Consider the following 12442-nt stretch of genomic DNA (forward strand, 5'->3'; position numbering starts at 1 on the left):
TTACTTGTTCATTGGTTCTATATTCAAGAAAGCTGACTAAAATAATGTTTAAATCGAGTTATTATCCTGGAAGACGATAGGTCACACCTTGTGACCTTTCGTCTTCCAGGATAAAAACTCTATTTAAACAACATTTTACTCAAGTTACTTGTTCGTTGGTTATATATTCAAGTAACCTGACTAAAATAATGTTTAAATCTAGTTATGATCTTGGAAGACGAAAGGTCACACCTTGTGACCTTTCGTCTTCCAGGATAAAAACTCTATTTAAACACCAATTTACTCAAGTTACTTGTTCGTTGGTTATATATTCAAGTAACCTGACTAAAGTAATGTTTAAATAGAGTTATCATCCTGGAAGACGAAAGGTCACACCTTGTGACCTTTCGTCTTCCAGGATAAACACACTATTTAAACAACATTTTACTCAAGTTACTTGTTCGTTGGTTATATATTCGAGTAACCTGACTAAAATAATGTTTAAATCGAGTTATCATCCTGGAAGACGAAAGGTCACACCTTGTGACCTTTCGTCTTCCATGATAAAAACTCTATTTAAACAACATTTTAGTCAAGTTACTTGTTCGTTGGTTATATATTCGAGTAACCTTACTAAAATAATGTTTAAATCGAGTTATCATCCTGGAAGACGAAAGGACACACCTTGTGACCTTTCGTCTTCCAGGATAAAAACTCTATTTAAACAACATTTTAGTCAAGTTACTTGTTCGTTGGTTATATATTCGAGTAACCTGACTAAAATAATGTTTAAATCGAGTTATCATCCTAGAAGACGAAAGGTCACACCTTGTGACCTTTCGTCTTCCAGGATCAAAACTCTACTTAAACAACATTTTACTCAAGTTACTTGTTCGTTGGTTATATATTCGAGTAACCTGACTAAAATAATGTTTAAATCGAGTTATCATCCTGGAAGACGAAAGGTCACACCTTGTGACCTTTCGTCTTCCAGGATAAAAACTCTATTTAAACAATATTTTAGTCAAGTTACTTGTTCATTGGTTATATATTCAAGTAAGCTGACTAAAATAATGTTTAAATCGAGTTATTATCCTGGAAGACGAAAGGACACACCTTGTGACCTTTCGTCTTCCAGGATTAAAACTCTATTTAAACAACATTTTAGTCAAGTTACTTGTTCATTGGTTATATATTCAGGTAACCTGCCTAAAATAATGTTTATATCGAGTTATCATCCTGGAAGACGAAAGGTCACACCTTGTGACCTTTCGTCCTCCAAGATAAAAACAATTTAAACAATATTTTAATCAAGTTACTTGTTCATTGGTTATATATTCAAGTAACCTGACTAAAATGATGTTTAAATCGACTCATCAACCTGGAAGACGAAATGTCACACCTTGTGACCTTTCGTCTTCCAGAGTAAAAACTCTATTTAAACAATATTTTAGTCTACTTACTTGTTCAATGATTGTATATTCAAGTAGCCTGACTAAAATAATGTTTATATCGAGTTATCATCCTGGAAGACGAAAGGTCACACCTTGTGCCCTTTCGTCTTCCAGGATAAAAACTCTATTTAAACAACATTTTACTCAAGTTACTTGTTCATTGGTTATATATTCAAGTTACTTGTTCATTGGTTCTATATTCAAGTAAGCTGACTAAAATAATGTTTAAATCGAGTTATTATCCTGGAAGACGATAGGTCACACCTTGTGACCTTTCGTCTTCCAGGATAAAAACTCTATTTAAACAACATTTTACTCAAGTTACTTGTTCGTTGGTTATATATTCAAGTAACCTGACTAAAGTAATGTTTAAATAGAGTTATCATCCTGGAAGACGAAAGGTCACACCTTGTGACCTTTCGTCTTCCAGGATAAACACACTATTTAAACAACATTTTACTCAAGTTACTTGTTCGTTGGTTATATATTCGAGTAACCTGACTAAAATAATGTTTAAATCGAGTTATCATCCTGGAAGACGAAAGGTCACACCTTGTGACCATTCGACTTCCAGGATAAAAACCCTATTTAAACAATATTTTAGTCAAGTTACTTGTTCATTGGTTATATATTCAAGTAAGCTGACTAAACTAATGTTTAAATCGAGTTATTATCCTGGAAGACGAAAGGACACACCTTGTGACCTTTCGTCTTCCAGGATAAAAACTCTATTTAAACAACATTTTAGTCAAGTTACTTGTTCGTTGGTTATATATTCAAGTAACCTGACTAAAATAATGTTTAAATCGAGTTATCATCCTCGAAGACGAAAGGTCACACCTTGTGACCTTTCGTCTTCCAGGATAAAAACTCTATTTAAACAACATTTTACTCAAGTTACTTGTTCGTTGGATATATATTCGAGTAACCTGACTAAAATAATGTTTAAATCGAGTTATTATCCTGGAAGACGAAAGGTCACACCTTGTGACCTTTCATCTTCCAGGATAAAAACTCTATTTAAACAACATTTTACTCAAGTTACTTGTTCGTTGGTTATATATTCGAGTAACCTGACTAAAATAATGTTTAAATCGAGTTATCATCCTGGAAGACGAAAGGTCACACCTTGTGACCATTCGACTTCCAGGATAAAAACCCTATTTAAACAATATTTTAGTCAAGTTACTTGTTCATTGGTTATATATTCAAGTAAGCTGACTAAACTAATGTTTAAATCGAGTTATTATCCTGGAAGACGAAAGGACACACCTTGTGACCTTTCGTCTTCCAGGATAAAAACTCTATTTAAACAACATTTTAGTCAAGTTACTTGTTCGTTGGTTATATATTCAAGTAACCTGACTAAAATAATGTTTAAATCGAGTTATCATCCTCGAAGACGAAAGGTCACACCTTGTGACCTTTCGTCTTCCAGGATAAAAACTCTATTTAAACAACATTTTACTCAAGTTACTTGTTCGTTGGATATATATTCGAGTAACCTGACTAAAATAATGTTTAAATCGACTTATCAACCTGGAAGACGAAAGGTCACACCTTGTGACCTTTCGTCTTCCAGAGTAAAAACTCTATTTAAACAACATTTTAGTCTAGTTACTTGTTCAATGATTGTATATTCAAGTAAGCTGACTAAAATAATGTTTAAATCGAGTTATTATCCTGGAAGACGAAAGGACACACCTTGTGACCTTTCGTCTTCCAGGATAAAAACTCTATTTAAACAAAATTTTAGTCAAGTTACTTGTTCATTGGTTATATATTGAAGTAACCTGACTAAAATAATGTTTAAATCGAGTTATGATCCTGGAAGACGAAAGGACACACCTTGTGACCTTTCGTCTTCCAGGATAAAAACTCTATTTAAACAACATTTTAGTCAAGTTACTTGTTCGTTGGTTATATATTCGAGTAACCTGACTAAAGTAATGTTTAAATCGAGTTATCATCCTGGAAGACGAAAGGTCACACCTTGTGACCTTTCGTGTTCCAGGATAAAAACACTATTTAAACAACATTTTACTCAAGTTACTTGTTCGTTGGTTATATATTCGAGTAACCTGACTAAAATAATGTTTAAATCGAGTTATCATCCTGGAAGACGAAAGGTCACACCTTGTGACCTTTCGTCTTCCAGGATAAAAACTCTATTTAAACAACATTTTAGTCAAGTTACTTGTTCGTTGGTTATATATTCGAGTAACCTTACTAAAATAATGTTTAAATCGAGTTATCATCCTGGAAGACGAAAGGACACACCTTGTGACCTTTCGTCTTCCAGGATAAAAACTCTATTTAAACAACATTTTAGTCAAGTTACTTGTTCGTTGGTTATATATTCGAGTAACCTGACTAAAATAATGTTTAAATCGAGTTATCATCCTAGAAGACGAAAGGTCACACCTTGTGACCTTTCGTCTTCCAGGATCAAAACTCTATTTAAACAACATTTTACTCAAGTTACTTGTTCGTTGGTTATATATTCGAGTAACCTGACAAAAATAATGTTTAAATCGAGTTATCATCCTGGAAGACGAAAGGTCACACCTTGTGACCTTTCGTCTTCCAGGATTAAAACTCTATTTAAACAACATTTTAGTCAAGTTACTTGTTCATTGGTTATATATTCAGGTAACCTGCCTAAAATAATGTTTATATCGAGTTATCATCCTGGAAGACGAAAGGTCACACCTTGTGACCTTTCGTCCTCCAGGATAAAAACAATTTAAACAATATTTTAATCAAGTTACTTGTTCATTGGTTATATATTCAAGTAACCTGACTAAAATAATGTTTAAATCGACTTATCAACCTGGAAGACGAAATGTCACACCTTGTGACCTTTCGTCTTCCAGAGTAAAAACTCTATTTAAACAATATTTTAGTCTACTTACTTGTTCAATGATTGTATATTCAAGTAGCCTGACTAAAATAATGTTTATATCGAGTTATCATCCTGGAAGACGAAAGGTCACACCTTGTGCCCTTTCGTCTTCCAGGATAAAAACTCTATTTAAACAACATTTTACTCAAGTTACTTGTTCATTGGTTATATATTCAAGTTACTTGTTCATTGGTTCTATATTCAAGTAAGCTGACTAAAATAATGTTTAAATCGAGTTATTATCCTGGAAGACGATAGGTCACACCTTGTGACCTTTCGTCTTCCAGGATAAAAACTCTATTTAAACAACATTTTACTCAAGTTACTTGTTCGTTGGTTATATATTCAAGTAACCTGACTAAAGTAATGTTTAAATCGAGTTATCATCCTGGAAGACGAAAGGTCACACCTTGTGACCTTTCATCTTCCAGGATAAAAACTCTATTTAAACAACATTTTACTCAAGTTACTTGTTCGTTGGTTATATATTCGAGTAACCTGACTAAAATAATGTTTAAATCGAGTTATCATCCTGGAAGACGAAAGGTCACACCTTGTGACCATTCGACTTCCATGATAAAAACCCTATTTAAACAATATTTTAGTCAAGTTACTTGTTCATTGGTTATATATTCAAGTAAGCTGACTAAACTAATGTTTAAATTGAGTTATTATCCTGGAAGACGAAAGGACACACCTTGTGACCTTTCGTCTTCCAGGATAAAAACTCTATTTAAACAACATTTTAGTCAAGTTACTTGTTCGTTGGTTATATATTCAAGTAACCTGACTAAAATAATGTTTAAATCGAGTTATCATCCTCGAAGACGAAAGGTCACACCTTGTGACCTTTCGTCTTCCAGGATAAAAACTCTATTTAAACAACATTTTACTCAAGTTACTTGTTCGTTGGATATATATTCGAGTAACCTGACTAAAATAATGTTTAAATCGACTTATCAACCTGGAAGACGAAAGGTCACACCTTGTGACCTTTCGTCTTCCAGAGTAAAAACTCTATTTAAACAACATTTTAGTCTAGTTACTTGTTCAATGATTGTATATTCAAGTAAGCTGACTAAAATAATGTTTAAATCGAGTTATTATCCTGGAAGACGAAAGGACACACCTTGTGACCTTTCGTCTTCCAGGATAAAAACTCTATTTAAACAAAATTTTAGTCAAGTTACTTGTTCATTGGTTATATATTGAAGTAACCTGACTAAAATAATGTTTAAATCGAGTTATGATCCTGGAAGACGAAAGGACACACCTTGTGACCTTTCGTCTTCCAGGATAAAAACTCTATTTAAACAACATTTTAGTCAAGTTACTTGTTCGTTGGTTATATATTCGAGTAACCTGACTAAAGTAATGTTTAAATCGAGTTATCATCCTGGAAGACGAAAGGTCACACCTTGTGACCTTTCGTGTTCCAGGATAAAAACACTATTTAAACAACATTTTACTCAAGTTACTTGTTCGTTGGTTATATATTCGAGTAACCTGACTAAAATAATGTTTAAATCGAGTTATCATCCTGGAAGACGAAAGGTCACACCTTGTGACCTTTCGTCTTCCAGGATAAAAACTCTATTTAAACAACATTTTAGTCAAGTTACTTGTTCGTTGGTTATATATTCGAGTAACCTTACTAAAATAATGTTTAAATCGAGTTATCATCCTGGAAGACGAAAGGACACACCTTGTGACCTTTCGTCTTCCAGGATAAAAACTCTATTTAAACAACATTTTAGTCAAGTTACTTGTTCGTTGGTTATATATTCGAGTAACCTGACTAAAATAATGTTTAAATCGAGTTATCATCCTAGAAGACGAAAGGTCACACCTTGTGACCTTTCGTCTTCCAGGATCAAAACTCTATTTAAACAACATTTTACTCAAGTTACTTGTTCGTTGGTTATATATTCGAGTAACCTGACAAAAATAATGTTTAAATCGAGTTATCATCCTGGAAGACGAAAGGTCACACCTTGTGACCTTTCGTCTTCCAGGATTAAAACTCTATTTAAACAACATTTTAGTCAAGTTACTTGTTCATTGGTTATATAATTAGGTAACCTGCCTAAAATAATGTTTATATCGAGTTATCATCCTGGAAGACGAAAGGTCACACCTTGTGACCTTTCGTCCTCCAGGATAAAAACAATTTAAACAATATTTTAATCAAGTTACTTGTTCATTGGTTATATATTCAAGTAACCTGACTAAAATAATGTTTAAATCGACTCATCAACCTGGAAGACGAAATGTCACACCTTGTGACCTTTCGTCTTCCAGAGTAAAAACTCTATTTAAACAATATTTTAGTCTACTTACTTGTTCAATGATTGTATATTCAAGTAGCCTGACTAAAATAATGTTTATATCGAGTTATCATCCTGGAAGACGAAAGGTCACACCTTGTGCCCTTTCGTCTTCCAGGATAAAAACTCTATTTAAACAACATTTTACTCAAGTTACTTGTTCATTGGTTATATATTCAAGTTACTTGTTCATTGGTTCTATATTCAAGTAAGCTGACTAAAATAATGTTTAAATCGAGTTATTATCCTGGAAGACGATAGGTCACACCTTGTGACCTTTCGTCTTCCAGGATAAAAACTCTATTTAAACAACATTTTACTCAAGTTACTTGTTCGTTGGTTATATATTCAAGTAACCTGACTAAAGTAATGTTTAAATCGAGTTATCATCCTGGAAGACGAAAGCTCACACCTTGTGACCTTTTATCTTCCAGGATAAAAACTCTATTTAAACAACATTTTACTCAAGTTACTTGTTCGTTGGTTATATATTCGAGTAACCTGACTAAAATAATGTTTAAATCGAGTTATCATCTTGGAAGACGAAAGGTCACACCTTGTGACCTTTCGTCTTCCAGGATAAAAACCCTATTTAAACAATATTTTAGTCAAGTTACTTGTTCATTGGTTATATATTCAAGTAAGCTGACTAAACTAATGTTTAAATCGAGTTATTATCCTGGAAGACGAAAGGACACACCTTGTGACCTTTCGTCTTCCAGGATAAAAACTCTATTTAAACAACATTTTAGTCAAGTTACTTGTTCGTTGGTTATATATTCAAGTAACCTGACTAAAATAATGTTTAAATCGAGTTATCATCCTGGAAGACGAAAGGTCACACCTTGTGACCTTTCGTCCTCCAGGATAAAAACAATTTAAACAATATTTTAATCAAGTTACTTGTTCATTGGTTATATATTCAAGTAACCTGACTAAAATAATGTTTAAATCGACTCATCAACCTGGAAGACGAAATGTCACACCTTGTGACCTTTCGTCTTCCAGAGTAAAAACTCTATTTAAACAATATTTTAGTCTACTTACTTGTTCAATGATTGTATATTCAAGTAGCCTGACTAAAATAATGTTTATATCGAGTTATCATCCTGGAAGACGAAAGGTCACACCTTGTGCCCTTTCGTCTTCCAGGATAAAAACTCTATTTAAACAACATTTTACTCAAGTTACTTGTTCATTGGTTATATATTCAAGTTACTTGTTCATTGGTTCTATATTCAAGTAAGCTGACTAAAATAATGTTTAAATCGAGTTATTATCCTGGAAGACGATAGGTCACACCTTGTGACCTTTCGTCTTCCAGGATAAAAACTCTATTTAAACAACATTTTACTCAAGTTACTTGTTCGTTGGTTATATATTCAAGTAACCTGACTAAAGTAATGTTTAAATCGAGTTATCATCCTGGAAGACGAAAGCTCACACCTTGTGACCTTTCATCTTCCAGGATAAAAACTCTATTTAAACAACATTTTACTCAAGTTACTTGTTCGTTGGTTATATATTCGAGTAACCTGACTAAAATAATGTTTAAATCGAGTTATCATCCTGGAAGTCGAAAGGTCACACCTTGTGACCTTTCGTCTTCCAGGATAAAAACCCTATTTAAACAATATTTTAGTCAAGTTACTTGTTCATTGGTTATATATTCAAGTAAGCTGACTAAACTAATGTTTAAATCGAGTTATTATCCTGGAAGACGAAAGGACACACCTTGTGACCTTTTGTCTTCCAGGATAAAAACTCTATTTAAACAACATTTTAGTCAAGTTACTTGTTCGTTGGTTATATATTCAAGTAACCTGACTAAAATAATGTTTAAATCGAGTTATCATCCTGGAAGACGAAAGGTCACACCTTGTGACCTTTCGTCTTCCAGGATAAAAACTCTATTTAAACAACATTTTACTCAAGTTACTTGTTCGTTGGATATATATTCGAGTAACCTGACTAAAATAATGTTTAAATCGACTTATCAACCTGGAAGACGAAAGGTCACACCTTGTGACCTTTCGTCTTCCAGAGTAAAAACTCTATTTAAACAACATTTTAGTCTAGTTACTTGTTCAATGATTGTATATTCAAGTAAGCTGACTAAAATAATGTTTAAATCGAGTTATTATCCTGGAAGACGAAAGGACACACCTTGTGACCTTTCGTCTTCCAGGATAAAAACTCTATTTAAACAATATTTTAGTCAAGTTACTTGTTCATTGGTTATATATTGAAGTAACCTGACTAAAATAATGTTTAAATCGAGTTATGATCCTGGAAGACGAAAGGACACACCTTGTGAGCTTTCGTCTTCCAGGATAAAAACTCTATTTAAACAACATTTTAGTCAAGTTACTTGTTCGTTGGTTATATATTCGAGTAACCTGACTAAAGTAATGTTTAAATCGAGTTATCATCCTGGAAGACGAAAGGTCACACCTTGTGACCTTTCGTGTTCCAGGATAAAAACACTATTTAAACAACATTTTACTCAAGTTACTTGTTCGTTGGTTATATATTCGAGTAACCTGACTAAAATAATGTTTAAATCGAGTTATCATCCTGGAAGACGAAAGGTCACACCTTGTGACCTTTCGTCTTCCAGGATAAAAACTCTATTTAAACAACATTTTAGTCAAGTTACTTGTTCGTTGGTTATATATTCGAGTAACCTGACTAAAATAATGTTTAAATCGAGTTATCATCCTGGAAGACGAAAGGTCACACCTTGTGACCTTTCGTCTTCCAGGATAAAAACTCTATTTAAACAACATTTTAGTCAAGTTACTTGTTCGTTGGTTATATATTCGAGTAACCTTACTAAAATAATGTTTAAATCGAGTTATCATCCTGGAAGACGAAAGGACACACCTTGTGACCTTTCGTCTTCCAGGATAAAAACTCTATTTAAACAACATTTTAGTCAAGTTACTTGTTCGTTGGTTATATATTCGAGTAACCTGACTAAAATAATGTTTAAATCGAGTTATCATCCTAGAAGACGAAAGGTCACACCTTGTGACCTTTCGTCTTCCAGGATCAAAACTCTATTTAAACAACATTTTACTCAAGTTACTTGTTCGTTGGTTATATATTCGAGTAACCTGACTAAAATAATGTTTAAATCGAGTTATCATCCTGGAAGACGAAAGGTCACACCTTGTGACCTTTCGTCTTCCAGGATAAAAACTCTATTTAAACAATATTTTAGTCAAGTTACTTGTTCATTGGTTATATATTCAAGTAAGCTGACTAAAATAATGTTTAAATCGAGTTATTATCCTGGAAGACGAAAGGACACACCTTGTGACCTTTCGTCTTCCAGGATTAAAACTCTATTTAAACAACATTTTAGTCAAGTTACTTGTTCATTGGTTATATATTCAGGTAACCTGCCTAAAATAATGTTTATATCGAGTTATCATCCTGGAAGACGAAAGGTCACACCTTGTGACCTTTCGTCCTCCAGGATAAAAACAATTTAAACAATATTTTAATCAAGTTACTTGTTCATTGGTTATATATTCAAGTAACCTGACTAAAATAATGTTTAAATCGACTCATCAACCTGGAAGACGAAATGTCACACCTTGTGACCTTTCGTCTTCCAGAGTAAAAACTCTATTTAAACAATATTTTAGTCTAGTTACTTGTTCAATGATTGTATATTCAAGTAGCCTGACTAAAATAATGTTTATATCGAGTTATCATCCTGGAAGACGAAAGGTCACACCTTGTGCCCTTTCGTCTTCCAGGATAAAAACTCTATTTAAACAACATTTTACTCAAGTTACTTGTTCATTGGTTATATATTCAAGTTACTTGTTCATTGGTTCTATATTCAAGTAAGCTGACTAAAATAATGTTTAAATCGAGTTATTATCCTGGAAGACGAAAGGACACACCTTGTGACCTTTCGTCTTCTAGGATAAAAACTCTATTTAAACAATATTTTAGTCAAGTTACTTGTTCATTGGTTATATATTGAAGTAACCTGACTAAAATAATGTTTAAATCGAGTTATGATCCTGGAAGACGAAAGGACACACCTTGTGACCTTTCGTCTTCCAGGATAAAAACTCTATTTAAACAACATTTTAGTCAAGTTACTTGTTCGTTGGTTATATATTCGAGTAACCTGACTAAAGTAATGTTTAAATCGAGTTACATCCTGGAAGACGAAAGGTCACACCTTGTGACCTTTCGTGTTCCAGGATAAAAACACTATTTAAACAACATTTTACTCAAGTTACTTGTTCGTTGGTTATATATTCGAGTAACCTGACAAAAATAATGTTTAAATCGAGTTATCATCCTGGAAGACGAAAGGTCACACCTTGTGACCTTTCGTCTTCCAGGATAAAAACTCTATTTAAACAACATTTTAGTCAAGTTACTTGTTCGTTGGTTATATATTCGAGTAACCTTACTAAAATAATGTTTAAATCGAGTTATCATCCTGGAAGACGAAAGGACACACCTTGTGACCTTTCGTCTTCCAGGATAAAAACTCTATTTAAACAACATTTTAGTCAAGTTACTTGTTCGTTGGTTATATATTCGAGTAACCTGACTAAAATAATGTTTAAATCGAGTTATCATCCTAGAAGACGAAAGGTCACACCTTGTGACCTTTCGTCTTCCAGGATCAAAACTCTATTTAAACAACATTTTACTCAAGTTACTTGTTCGTTGGTTATATATTCGAGTAACCTGACTAAAATAATGTTTAAATCGAGTTATCATCCTGGAAGACGAAAGGTCACACCTTGTGACCTTTCGTCTTCCAGGATAAAAACTCTATTTAAACAATATTTTAGTCAAGTTACTTGTTCATTGGTTATATATTCAAGTAAGCTGACTAAAATAATGTTTAAATCGAGTTATTATCCTGGAAGACGAAAGGACACACCTTGTGACCTTTCGTCTTCCAGGATTAAAACTCTATTTAAACAACATTTTAGTCAAGTTACTTGTTCATTGGTTATATATTCAGGTAACCTGCCTAAAATAATGTTTATATCGAGTTATCATCCTGGAAGACGAAAGGTCACACCTTGTGACCTTTCGTCCTCCAGGATAAAAACAATTTAAACAATATTTTAATCAAGTTACTTGTTCATTGGTTATATATTCAAGTAACCTGACTAAAATAATGTTTAAATCGACTCATCAACCTGGAAGACGAAATGTCACACCTTGTGACCTTTCGTCTTCCAGAGTAAAAACTCTATTTAAACAATATTTTAGTCTAGTTACTTGTTCAATGATTGTATATTCAAGTAGCCTGACTAAAATAATGTTTATATCGAGTTATCATCCTGGAAGACGAAAGGTCACACCTTGTGCCCTTTCGTCTTCCAGGATAAAAACTCTATTTAAACAACATTTTACTCAAGTTACTTGTTCATTGGTTATATATTCAAGTTACTTGTTCATTGGTTCTATATTCAAGTAAGCTGACTAAAATAATGTTTAAATCGAGTTATTATCCTGGAAGACGATAGGTCACACCTTGTGACCTTTCGTCTTCCAGGATAAAAACTCTATTTAAACAACATTTTACTCAAGTTACTTGTTCGTTGGTTATATATTCGAGTAACCTGACTAAAATAATGTTTAAATCGAGTTATCATCCTGGAAGACGAAAGGTCACACCTTGTGACCTTTCATCTTCCAGGATAAAAACTCTATTTAAACAACATTTTAGTCAAGTTACTTGTTCGTTGGTTATATATTCGAGTAACCTTACTAAAATAATG

The sequence above is a fragment of the Medicago sativa genome, chromosome 8 (assembly GCF_051527215.1).
Source record: "Medicago sativa cultivar Bolivia chromosome 8, Bolivia_mono, whole genome shotgun sequence".
Lineage (NCBI taxonomy): Eukaryota > Viridiplantae > Streptophyta > Magnoliopsida > Fabales > Fabaceae > Medicago > Medicago sativa.